Below are 14,037 nucleotides of genomic sequence, written 5' to 3'. Positions count from 1 at the left end.
ATAGAGCCCCATCTCCGAAACGTCGTTTTACGTTTTTTTACGTTTTATTACTAGACGATGGATAATATCCAAGTAAATTTTTATTCAATTGACTCTTCACCATCGTCACGAAGTTGATACTCGTTTTAGAACTAACGAATGGATCAATATAACCTGTCATGTTACTCCCTGTTAGTTACTGTTAACATTATTTCATGGCACGTGGAAACTGCGACATTATGATCGATTTGTTAATGCACAGAAAGAGTTTTCGAAAGTATGAATCATAGTGTTAAAAACATCATTGTCATTGTTTCATTGCCCTGGTGAGAGGAAATGTCAATATTTGAACAGTGATTATGTGAGCATTTGTTTTGGGTGTAAATTCAGTCAAGAAAGTGCTTATATGTATATACGGTCATGTAGTTGATTAACATTCTACCGCGAAATGGCAAAAGCACCCTGAAAAGATTTACATTAAAATAAATCTCAACACAAAATGCCTACAGCTTTGTACTTTTATTTATTTATTTATTATTTTTATTTTGATATTTTTATTATATTTCTTCCATCGCTTGTGTTTTTAAAACCACAATGTTTTAGTTTTTAGACTAGCTCGACGAACGGGCCCCAACAGATCAAGCTTTTGACCTCTTCTCACTCATTGGATACCCCTATCGTAGGAGGTGGAGTGAACTGAGAGCGGTCGAGGGGCACAGAGCCAAAACACCGTGCACCAGTAGTTAGATTCGTTACCAGATGGCGAGACTGATGGCTACCGACTTACTCGGGCGTGAACCCATGTTACATTGCATTACTTTAGGCTGGTTTGTTCCATACCGAGGCTGCATCTCCTCTGTGCCTGCCCCAAGGACGTGGTTTTACTGATATTTCTCACTTTCGAAATCTATAATTGGGACTGATCGAGTAATAATTAAACTTTTTGCAGTTCACCTACAAACAGTTTCATGTGGACAAGAGATACGTAGCAAAAGTTTAAATGAAGATTTCCGTCTTCTGGGTTGTTGCGCTGTGTAGTCTGGTCGATGTTAACCAACGTTTCAGAGGTCATACTGCCTCCGTCATTAGGGCCCTGATGACGGAGGCAGTATGACCTCTGAAACGTTGGTTAACATCTACCAGACTACACAGCGCAACAACCCAGAAGACAGAAATCTTCATACTCATCGCCCTGATGACGGAGGCAGTATGACCTCTGAAACGTTGGTAAACATCGACCAGACTACACAGCGCAACAACCCAGAAGACAGAACTCTTCATCGCCCTGATGATGGAGGCAGTATGACCTCTGAAACGTTGGCTAACATCGACCAGACTACACAACGCAAACAACCCAGAAGACAGAAATCTTCATACTCTGATGACGGAGGCAGTATGACCTCTGAAACGTTGGTTAACATCGACCAGACTACACAGCGCAAGAACCCAGAAGACAGAAGTCTTCATATTCATCGCCCTGATGACGGAGGCAGTATGACCTCCGAAACGTTGGTAAACATCTACCAGACTACACAGCGCAACAACCCAGAAGACAGAAATCTTCATACTCATCGCCCTGATGACGGAGGCAGTATGACCTCCGAAACTTTGGTTAACATCGACCAGACTACACGGCGCAACAACCCAGAAGACAGAAATCTTCATCGCCCTGATGACGGAGGCAGTATGACCTCTGAAACGTTGGTTAACATCGACCAGACTACACAGCGCAAGAACCCAGAAGACAGAAGTCTTCATATTCATCGCCCTAATGACGGAGGCAGTATGACCTCCGAAACGTTGGTAAACATCTACCAGACTACACAGCGCAACAACCCAGAAGACAGAAGTCTTCATATTCATCGCCCTGATGACGGAGGCAGTATGACCTCCGAAACGTTGGTTAACATCGACCAGACTACACGGCGCAACAACCCAGAAGACAGAAATCTTCATCGCCCTGATGACGGAGGCAGTATGACCTCTGAAACGTTGGTAAACATCGACCAGACTACACAGCGCAACAACCCAGAAGACGGAAATCTTCATACTCACCGCTGTGAGAACCTCAAGTCTTACAAAAGTTTAAATGTCTTTGAAAAATAGTTTGCCGATAAATATCCCTGCCAGCGTCCACAAATTTCGTGTCCACGGAACTCTGTTATTGACTGTTCTGTGGCAGATGACTGAAGCCACGCGGAACAAGGATATGAAGAGATTTCGAGATTTACACACACGATGGACCTCGTCACAGCATCATTACTTGATTTATTGAACAAGCTATTTATATTTTCCCGCCGTCGTGTTTCAAGTTTGCGGGGAACGTACCAGAAACGTAAAATTTCCTTCTGGAACGAAGCAGAATGGATGTTGAGATGTTAACATGAAGAAGATGAAGATTTACAATGTGACGAGCGAGGAGGAAGATGGGAACAAATACATTACAGCCTTTCTTCATTAAAGGAAGAACTTAAGAACTGGAAGGCTCGGTTGTAGGTATTCTATTTGTAGTCAGCGTAACCAGTGCATGGGCTAGGACAGATGGATAATATCCAACACCGAATAAAAACAAATGGTACTTTGCCTCGAATAAATTACACGAAGGTTTCTGATGAAAAGGAGGTGTTACTTCATCTGTCAGATTAATGGATTGACATTGACGTAGACGTTGTCTCGTATTCGAGGGTTAGTGTTTCCGTCAGAGCTAACTAAAGAGACAAATGCAGATTTGTAGCCAAGAATGTGTCTGATTCACATATCAACGTGACGTAATGTGGAATTAAGTTTATAACATTAGCCACAGAAGCAGGTTTAAATTTCTGCTAAAATATCTTGTGACCTTTTTGGACTGGCTTACCTGTGTCGGATGTTCAGCTCGTGTGTATTTCTGTTCCAGATGGTTCTTTGATACCGGAACTGTTACTCCGGTTATAATAGAAGAGAACATAAAACATATTTCGTGTTTTTTTTTCTTCAATAATGTTGATTGTTGATTAAATGAAGGAATAAATCGTATTTCACGACAGTCGTATTCATAGTAACTTAGAGATGACGTTTGCTTCGGTAATGCAAGGAATAGGTATCGTAAGACTTCGACCCCTGTTTTACTTTATTGTTGTTAAAGAACTGAATGCGAGACACGAGAAAATACGCTGAAACATTAAATGGGAAAACTTAAAAGGCAAGACACCATTTGGGAGACAGGCGCAGAAGGGAGAATAATATTAAAGTGGGCCTTTGAGAAATAGTTTTCAAAACCGATACTGGTCCTTGTTCCAAAAATCAGTTACTTTCATGTGTATACTCAGTCTTCGTAAGTTACTATTACTGTGAAAATAAAGTAACCTGTGAGTATATCAAATCTAAAAGTTCTTGACGATGGTGAAGAGTCATTTGAATAAAAATGTTCTTGGATATTATCCATCGTCTAGTAAATATAAAACGTAAAACGACGTTTCGGAGATGGGGACCTGAAGACGGAGATATAGAGCCATCTCCGAAACGTCGTTTTACGTTTTATATTTTATTTACTAGACGATGGATAATATCCAAGAAAATTTTTATTCAAATAACCTGTGAGTATCTTAAATTGTGACGTCAGTGCAAATTTAGTTATTAGATGGTGGTCAGATATGATTTGGTTTTATTTAGATCTCGCATTTTAATACTCAGATCAGTAGCTAAGTTCTGCCTCCTGGCAGTTGTTGATTGGGGTGCCTTGCCAAAATCGGTTACAACTGCTTCTCTGTGGGTCGACATCCAGGACACAGCCGAATATAATTTCTTAGCTAAACAGTTTTCTGTGTTTATTTCAGTAGTCTGCATGTCAAATGATACTTGTGTTACTTAAGTGTACAGGGCGTTCGAAAAATCACTGCAGTTTTGCATGAGCTGCTGGTGTTGCCAGGTCATACTTTTCTACATTAATTGCAACCACGCATTGACTTTCTAACGCCCTGTGTAATTTCCTTAATAAACTGGGCTACTTGTGTCCCAGTAAATCTAAAGGGCCATTTTAGTTTTTTTAAAAATTCTAGAGAGAGGAAAGCTGTGTGTTGTAGAACCTGACGTTTCATAACGATGGAAAGAAACACCCGCTAATGGAGGTGACTAAACATTCCTTTTTCGTCGTCAGCAAATGCAATAACAATTATTTGAAGCAAGGTTGAAAAATGAGAGAGCCCCAATGATTACGATAACAATGTCTAATAGGATCATGTATAATCGCGCACCACTAGTGTTTCTCGGACCATTCGTATTAGTCCAATACGTTTTGCCTGGGTTACCATGGAGACCATGAATTCGTCCCGGTTCGGTTGGTTCTCGAGGTATGGTTGCGTTTGTGTGCGGCACAGCTGCGCTCGGCACGGTACGGTTTGGAACCAGCCTAGCAGGCTGGCCGGCAGAGAGAAAGGAAGGAAGGCAGCGAAGGGGGGGCAACAGGCTCGTTCCAAGTCGCTCATTCCCCCATTCGCTTTGATCGTACAGACCAGATAGATTGTGGGTAGCTTCTCACGTGGTTGTGAGTTAAGTTGAAGCTGTGGTTGGATCTTTTTTGACGATTATTATACCATGTGTGACATTATTCGAGTCTGCTGAATTAACATAACGACGTATGTTATTTATGAGCTGTGTTGGGTGCGTGGTTCCTTTATTTCAGATGATACATGTTTTAAGACTGTGAATAGAAAGTGTTTTGGTGCAGTTTATCAGATATTTCTGTATTTTGATCAGCCGATCGTTTAGACATTGCCGTCTTCATCTGCTGCAGATCTGAGTCTCCTGCAGTGAACGTTCGGAGGTCCTGCTGCATCCCAGTTTGTTCATCTCAGCCCTCGTCCACACGGCGGATTCTAGAGCAGCACGCAGTGTATGTGACGTCGTAAATCGTCGGTAAGTGTACCACATTCATAATACAGCAAGCAAGTTATTGTATTAATCGCATGAGTAAGCATACTGCAGTATCGAAGGATTACTGATCGTGTTTTGGCGTGAATCCGAAAATCGCAGCAACCAGTTGTGATTTTCGTAACGTATTTTATGTTACATCTTGAATTTAATTTGGTATTGTGAGGATAAAATTCGAAGTTTCATTTTATTTTCTGTGATTACATCACGTGTTTCCTTTGTTGGGTTTAGAACGTAAAAGCAGTGATGGATACCCAGCCGGTAGTGCGCCATTTATGTTTTGTAGTAACGTTCTGTACTACTGGTCATTGTATTAGTTTTATAGTTTGGGTCGCTGTGCTATTTGTATATTCCTCATTGCTGTGCCCAGCACATCGCTGGAAATTGTTGGGGTTAGGATGGCATTCCGGTGCCGGCTTTATGACTCATCGAAAGCTGTCGTCCAACCGGTGTTCTGGTTGCATTGTGTTGTAACGATGGCGTGGTTTGAGACATTTTACCTCTCTTTAACAGTTCTAGGTATTGCTTCCAAGAAATCAGGTTATATTTCGTTCCGTAGAGAAGACTAGGTTTGCCAACATTGCCGTCTTTGTTTGCACACAAAGGAATTATTAAATAATTTATTCGTGGAAAGTTTCTAAAATCAGCGATGGTAGGTGTCACTACTATGAATCTTGCATCATCTTTTTTAATTTTTGTTGGAGGGGAGGGGTTTGAGAGGGGTTGTCGGTGCATAATGCTTTAAATATTACCGTAAATTATTCTGTTACGTCCTAAAGCGTGTTTGTGTTATCGCACGACCTATTCCGGGATGAAATAGAAGGGTAGAGAAAAATGACTTCATTAATTTCACATGATTTAACAGGCGTTGATTCTCCAATCTCGAGATTCCACCTCATTGCCCTAACAGAATGGAAGTAGCTGTTGAAGCTAGGGATGATGGAAAGCTGGAAGCAGCACCTTTCACATCCTTGCAGGTCCCCTTCTGCAAGTAGTAACATCTGATGGGCGAGGGTTAATTCAGAAGGGAAGGCAAACGTCTTTTCATGATTAGTATCAATTTCGACCCACGGGCCTACTAGAAATGGCAGTATCTTTTGGAGTCGGACACACTTTTTAAACACGTGACATCGTTAATGTTGTTTGCAGTTCTTGCGTGTTTTGTGTAAGATGTTCGATAAATCTCGATTGTTGGGTTTTTGGACCTCGCCCATAGTAAGAACCCTTCACAATCGATATTTGATAATTCGATTATTTAAGGTGTTGTCAGATGTGCGTAGTTGAAATTGTTGTGAGTGACAGGTTTTTGTTGACATTGTTTCTTTTTCTGGGCAAGGAAAATATTAATTAAATCTGTGAAGCTGTCATATGGAACGGGACTAGATCATAAGGACAGTTTTTGAAAGAGGAATTTTATCTGTCGATTTGTTAATAGACGCAGAATTGTTTCGAGTTTATTGGACTCAAATTATAATTGAACTTTTGCCGAGATGTTTTCACTAAACACGGTATCGTAATTAAATATCTGATTGAAACTTAAGGCGTCGGGATGTGAAGAATTACCAGAGGTATGACATTGTTTTTGTGTGATTTTGCATATTTAGAGATAATGGTATATTCGATTAAGCGTGGTTTTACCGGTTTTAGGTTGTGTTGACATTAAAATCGATGTTGTAATACGGTAGTTTGCAGTCTAGCAAGAGTTATTCTTCTGCATTGGTAACTGGGCAGAAGTGATGTTGAGAGGTCAGAAGGAAGGTTGTAGATTCGTTGTTCTTTGAACTACCCTTGGTCTTAAACACCAGTACAAATCTCAAAACCTTAAAAATTGACTATAATTGATCTTCCATCATCATCGTATGGTCCACAGATCTGGAACCGCTCCGTCTGCACGATCCAATAGAATAGGTGCATCCATTTTTTTTAAACCAGAAGATGAAGAGATTGATGCTTCGAAATATAGTGATTTGTTAATGGTTTAAGACTTTTTAAAGATTTTTTTACAAGAAACAGACGATGGATAAATTTAAAAAAAAAATTGTAGTTACGTGTTACAAACGTAGTATGGATGTCGATAGCACAAGTACAATGTGCTCTCTTATAGACCTCTATCTAATCTCCTCTTCTGTTAACACCATCAGTGAATGCTACCCTTTCATAATTAGCCACAAGCATTTATTGTTGAGGGAGTAGGCCCTTTGACTCTCATGCCAAGAAGTGTCTCTTGATTTGTTATAGACGTCTCGTGTTGTGGAAGTACTTGTTAAGTAGATTTACACGAACTCAGGTTTAATAAAAATAAACTTTTATTAAGGGTTCATCCAATTATCTTTGTTTACCTCGTATTATTGTCATTTTATTTTCTGTTTCATTATTGTATTCGCTTGAATTTCCAAAGCCGTTTCGTACTGTGTCGATAAAGACTCGTAGTCAGACGTAAATTTTTCTTGGTGTTGTATTCTTATAGTCGTCTTGAGGAAGGAAGATTGAACATAGATGCTTTCATGTTGTTTACATAAGTATTGTATTTTTTTATGTATTTATATTTTGTTTGATTTGAATTAATAGGATATTGGTTTCATGTCTAGTTATGAGTGAGGTTTACTCGTGTCTGTGTTTCTTACCGTTTGTTTATGTAGACCCTAGGTCTAGGTTCCACGAATTACATCAACATCATCATCAGCATGTCAAGGAATGAGTCCTTGGCTCCTTTCAGACGGTTGCACAAAGCAACTTGTCATGTTACACAATTTGTACTCATTCCTGATTTGTCTGCAAGTACATGTCTTGTATTTTCTGTCTTGAAACTCATATGGCACTTTAAATCCATGTAATTTAAATGTATTATAGTCAGCTCAGTAGTTTTTGGCCGGTGGAGAAGCTAGCGGAGCTGGCGGACGGGCCTACTCTGTGTACCTGAGGTGGCACGGACAGCGTATTTCTTTTGTTTGGGCTTCTCGGTGCAAGTGACTCGCTCCTAGCCTTCCCCTTGAAAATGTCCACCGGCCAAAAACTACTGCGCCGACTATACGCATTTTAATTGTTACGCAAATTAAGATTTTTTTTTCCTACTGTGCTCAGTGAACATCCTATACTACGGTACATATTTGCACGTCACACGTTTTTATGACCGTTCTGTTGGTACTGTGGTTGAAACGGATACAATGGCATATATTCATGTGTAATTTTAAACATTCTTCCAGTTACAGTTGTAATGTTGATATCCCTGTTGCTGTACTTCGCCGCTACAGTTGTCATAATTTACAAATGAAATCAAATTGTTCTTATTTTTACTTTCAGAGTCTTGTTACCCATTTTATACATACAAGCTGATATTTTGTGACGTGTTACAGGTATCAAGGCAGGATTATTTTTCGTTTCTTCTGGTGTTGTATTACGCACCTTGGAAATCTTAAAAGCGCTCTGTGAAAAATTTGGTAAAACTGGCTTTCCGTACCAAAATAATATATTGTGTACTATAACAGTTTTGTAATAAATAATTAATTTAATGCATTATGACTCAGGTTATTGGAATCGTATTGTATTTTATGGTACTTAAAGATGGAACTCTCATTTGTACCACAAGCATCCATAACATCACGACCCAAGGACATTTGATATTACATTCTTCCATTTTCTTTCCGTAGTTAGGATAAACATGTGAAGGCAGATCTGTAGTGTTTGAAAAACAGATCTTTAGCCGATTGTAAGACATTTTTCCTGAAGTGTCATGTCGTTGTGTAAGTTATGGTTCGAAAGCGTTTTGTCACACCCATACACTTTGAAATGCAGACGTGATATTCAACCTCTTGTGCGTCAGTGGGTAGTTCAGTTACTGCTGACTGTGTGAAAGGCGACATAGACCATTTTATGGCAGTGTGGCCCCATCAGGGGACTTAAGGGTCAGAGCGGAACCTAAACCGGAACGAATCTTTGCGTCAAAAACGTCTGGTTTGTTTTTTGCAGTGATGTGCGTCACATAAAGTATTCCAAACTTTGTTGTACGAAATCGAAGCTATTTTTTTGGCATACCCAAGGCAGATAATTTGGAGATTTTCTATTCTACGTTTGGAAAGATAATAAAACGGTACGGAATTGTTTTTAAACAGTGAGGCCTGTATGTTATTACAAAATGAACCCCGAAAACAGTTACTTTGCGAGGTTAGACTAACTCCATGGCGTAGTCCTTCGGAAGCAGTTTGTCACTCTGAATCAGTCGAATAAAATTCATTACCTGAATACTTTTTCTTTAAGATGTGTTTAATAGTATCCACATCTACGTCTAGGTCTTCTGAGTGGTTACTTACTAAACATGTTTAACAAAAATGTAATACTAATATCAAAATAGGTGGTAAAAAGTTTGGGAAGTAGCAATTTATTTAATTTTTTTAAATTAAGCATTGGGTACTGTAGAAACCAACTTGATGCTCATTGGATTTAGTCACATTGCGTATAAATGCCTGTATGTTTGTTTGACTTTGTTTGATTCAGGTATTAATAGTAGACGTGCATAAAAAATGAAGGCTGTAATGCGGTTTATAATTTTTGTGTATGCTTGCAACAGAAACTCGCAAAATGTTCTGTGGGGAAAAAAAAATATTCGTGTGATGTTAATTTGTCAAGGAAGTAAGGTTTGAGGTCCGCTGGATCTGCCATCCCCCCCGTTCATGCGTTTTCCGGTGTTAAAATGTTGGGACATTTATAGTACGTGTAATGAATTTATTTCGGCTGTGAAATTCACTGTGCATTGTGCTTTGTATCTGTCACTACAGAAACTTACATTGTTTGAAATGCAAACGTACCGTTAAGTGCACAGAAAGAGGGACTCGCTGTCTGCGTTTAAAGCCATCCCACGTTTTCCAAATAATGACCCCGGCTTTCGTCCATTCGAGCACGTTTGTAGTGAACCAGAGCTTACAGCATAGAAATGTTAAACAAAACTTGATGCCACTTCAAGGTTCATACGAATTTTGAAGTTTTATATCTCATTGAGAGCTGGTTGAGTTTAAATATGTTTTAAACACCATCCTAAAGCTATTTAAACGTTAATATATCTCCGGTATGATACAACACGAGAACAGAGTTGATTTTGACTGAATATGATAGTGGAGAGTTTTACGAAAAAATTGCCATCTCATTTCCAGTTTTAATTTAGGTCGGACAGATGCAACGACCACTTCACGTAATACCCATAAATGATTTGTTGAGTTTCTGTGCCGAAGGCTCGTGTTAAGTTTACACTGTTTACGTCTTGTTAATTAACTTTCTGCTGAAATGAAAAGAGCAGATCTTGTACATGTTAGTCGCAGGCCTTGGCCTGTGGTTTTAATTTAAATTCTCTTACGAGGTAGCCGTGTTCAAATGTTGGCAAAATCTTAGGTGATCCGTTTAGAATGAAATCTCATCACTTCTTGGGTGGGAGGTGAGAGGAAGGTTGTCTTGTCACGATTGTCTTCTGTTGTTAATTATAATTGGAACGCGTAGCCTGTTGAAAAAGAACTACATTGAACATATGATTGGTGTGACACTTTCTGTATTCTTAGCGTCGTAACGTCGCGTATGGGATTGTTTTTTAATTTGTGTAATGGGTCTTTGGTAGAGCGTTGTCTTATTTTGATTTATAGTTCGCTTAACGACGTTGTTACTAGGTCAGACTGTGTAGCATCATCAGATGACGGGATGATTGGTGAGTGAGTTGGGAAGGATTTGGAAGGAAGCGGTCGTGTCCGAACTTAAGGTAGCTCAAGGTTACTGAAATGTTCATGTTTGATAATTGTCATGGAGTAAGGGTTTCTTCTCGAGATGTGATCATAGGCTAAAAATGTTTTCAGTGTCAGATATTGTTTGGCATACGATATTTTTGAATTATTGTTATTTATTGTTTGTTCCATAGTGTAGGCGTCTTAGACCATAGCACAGAGATTGTTGAGGTATGTGCACATTGGCAGGACATCTCGCACAGGTATTTTGAAAGCTGGATATAAGCTGTCAGTTTGGAATTATGAAAATGTAGCGTACCAGCAGTTATTATTGTTCAGAATTCATCCGATATTTGCGCGATATATTTCGCTCGTTGGCAGCCAAGTCAACCCACGGTTTCGTGATACTGATTCGACAGCCATAGTTTTAAATGTCATCCATCTCTGAATGTCTCGAAGAAAGCAACCTACCTTTGTCTTCCTGTTATCGGAACGTCATTTTTTTTTAAAAAAAACCCCCGAAGATATTCTGTAACCGCGTTAACAGTTTGCACACGACATTTTCTAGAATGTTTTCTCATATCGAGTAACAACTCTCTCTCTATCTCTCTTGTACGTTTGTTGACTTTTTGACGTCTTATCTCTTCCAGCGTTCCTCCTCCAGCCTCGAATTGACATGACTGGTAAGAGATGTACATACTGACTGCTCAGTTGCGATACCATTATTATCCACTACAAAGGTCTGCGGAGGGGTTGCCATTTTTCTCTACTGTATTCGAACGACATGGCTCGTCGAGACAGCGGAAGGCACTTACCCGATTCTTTAAGTCGGGAGTGTGGCGTGGATAGGGAAATAAAGGTTCAGTAAAGTTTATTCAGAATGAGCCGGGATAGCTCAGTCAGTATAGTGACTAGCTACGGGCTGGACGGCCGGGGTTCGATCCCCGACGGGGGCAGAGGATTTCTCCTCTAGCCTCTGCGTCCAGACCGGCTCTGGGGCCCACCCAGCCTCCTCTACAATGGGTACCGGGGTCCTTTCCCGGGGGTAAAGCCGGCCGGGGCGTGATGCTGACCACTCACCCCCATCTAGTGCCGAGGTCAAGGAAGAGAGGAGCTATACCTCCACTCCCCCCAAGCGCCTACATGGCGTATAGTGGGACAAACTTTACTTTAAAGTTTATTCAGAAATTTATTACAGAAGTTCTTGATGGAGGCTTCAGGATTAACATTTTGTTTGAGAATTGCTGTGGGTCGACCATGAAAAAGATGGCTAGAGCTAGATCATTGCTACTTATGGAACCGGAACAAGCCAAGGGGCCTAATTCATGTTGCAGATTATTATGATTGGTTAAAATGTGTCCAGGATCATGTCTGATGTAGGAGGTGCTTAGAATTGGCCCAGGATGACGTCTTAGTACTTTGGACCCTTTCCTTGTACCTGTGTTAACCGCTCCATAAACACATACGGTGAAGTTTGGGTACTAAATGGAGCTGCCGGTACCCATTGGATTGAGCAATCTGGCTCTAGAACCGGTTAGGATGTGTTGGCTAAGAAAGAAATGTCTGCACTTGGCGGGAATCGAACCCCGTTTGTCTAGTCTGTGGCATATCACTTTGTTATTATTTCGATGGGGTGAGACTGTGTCTCTGTGGAATTGGACCACGAACGTACCCATAGTCCGTTTCTCGGCCTAATGAATATTGATCGGCGACTGGTGGTGAGTGATATTGACAGGGGAAAATCGAAGGCCAAGGAGAAAGAACTCGTTCCACTGCCATTTTGTCCACTGCAGGTCCCACGACAATTCACTTCACCGAGTTGTCTCGGCTGTTTAAGATTCTGTATTTCGTTGGAAGGTCGTTGTTTCTCTGACTGGATATTGCAACTCCAGTTTACCTGCAATTGTTTTGTCTTGCAAGCTCCACTAGAATGATTGTTTCACGTAGCTTCTTCTACGAAATGGTTCGTGGTTGCCATCTACAGAGATTATGGTGGCCAGAGCGTCAAGTTCACCTCTTACCTTTGTTTAATGATGTCAGAATTCGTGGAGCATGACCTCCACGGTAAATGCGCTCTCCGAGGACGTGGTGTTGAGATACGGGAATAAATACGTAAATTTTACTGTTCAATGCATCTTTAAAAAAGTATTAAAGCAGATTTACTGTTGCAGTTTAATTAAATTTAAAATTAGGAAATGAGCTGTTCCAGAATCAGTTTGTATTCTGGAATGAGCGGTTTTTAGGGCCACATCAATTGATCTCTCCCGATAATCAAAATTCTCCTGTATTCAGGTGATTGATTACCATTGTATTGTGGTATTCTTAGTTTCTTATCCGTGGTCGGATTTGGGACTTCAGAATCTCAGGACGTGTGGCAGTAGAGAGTTCACGGAAAACAGGATGGTGTGTTGAGCAGATTATAAACAGTCCAGGCGAACTCGCAGTAGCGCATTCACATGTGGCATACACTGACTGGTTTTTGACTGTAGAGGCTTCCCTTCTCGCCATGTGGCGAGCGCATAAAGCCGACAGACTCGACGAACAAAGAACCCAGATCCTATGACCTTGCATGGAACACCGGGCGACCGGTCGGTTGCTTGAACTCACCTCTCTCTCTGTTTTTCTCAGGGACATCACAAACAGGATTTTCTATGGGGCAGTGGACCACAACACAAACCAGTGATTTCTTTCTTGCCCGATGTTCACAAGAGTCTGTTGTCTGACGTGAACTGATGCTTGCCTGCCTTTATGCGTAAGATGTAACACGGTTTTCTCCCGAACTTCCATTTCTGTCGCAGACGAATCGAAGGATGCAAATGTACAAATTTATTGATTTGCCAGGGATGTTTTAAGGATTTTCCTCTACGTATGCCGTTTTGGAAAGAGTGCGACTTTTAGAGCCTTTAAAAATGTTGTATCCTTCAAGGCACTGCAGTGTGGATTATATGAGGAGGTCATGTCACATGTGAAACAGAGTTGAAGTAGCAGATAACTTTAGTGGTATGGGTATTATTTGCGAAGCTCAGTGACTTCCAATCTTTTCCCGGGGTTTCAGAAAGGAATTTCCGTACTGTCACTAACGTAGAAGAATTTTTTTTTCGAAGGTGTTAAATCCGGAAGCTTTATTTAATTCGTTGATGAGAATATCTGAGTTATTCCCAGTAATGCGTTTTGCTTATAATACGTAATCTGTTTTTTTTGTGTGTTTTCCAGTAAGAATGCTATCTCGAAACTTATTAAATATTAATGATCATTATGATGATAAGACAACAACAGTAATAATACCCATTTATGGGGAGCCACACGATATAGCTTTACCATTCCGACCTCAGAATCCTTGTTTCGGCTTTTGTCCTGGTGTTGTCAGTGTTCCAGAAACAGCAGTAGCCCATAGTGACTTAGTTTGAACCTTTTGGTGGAGAACAATACCCTACAGTTTTTGTGTTTTCAT

At 40.4% G+C, this 14,037-nt stretch overlaps 1 protein-coding gene across 8 annotated transcripts in view; it reads left to right on the top strand.

Annotated features, from left to right (window-relative positions):
- msi (RNA-binding protein musashi) overlaps nucleotides 1-14,037 on the top strand; it is a 279,108-nt gene that overhangs the window by 154,192 nt on the left and 110,879 nt on the right. For 3 of the 8 annotated variants that reach the window (XM_087345577.1, XM_022065593.2, XM_087345565.1), the window contains exon 1: nucleotides 4,386-4,872. The gene's annotated coding sequence lies outside the window, so the exon portion shown is untranslated. Of the gene's footprint in view, nucleotides 1-4,385; nucleotides 4,873-14,037 lie in introns of those variants that run through there. The other 5 variants (XM_087345550.1, XM_087345557.1, XM_087345541.1 and 2 more) reach the window with 4 other exon arrangements.

Source organism: Zootermopsis nevadensis, unplaced genomic scaffold (assembly GCF_977971745.1).
Source record: "Zootermopsis nevadensis isolate Lab colony 2312 unplaced genomic scaffold, Znev_1.0 Znev_ptg000001l, whole genome shotgun sequence".
Lineage (NCBI taxonomy): Eukaryota > Metazoa > Arthropoda > Insecta > Blattodea > Termopsidae > Zootermopsis > Zootermopsis nevadensis.
The sequence above is the reverse complement of the archived record's forward strand: the minus strand, read 5'-3'. Positions and strand labels throughout refer to the sequence as shown.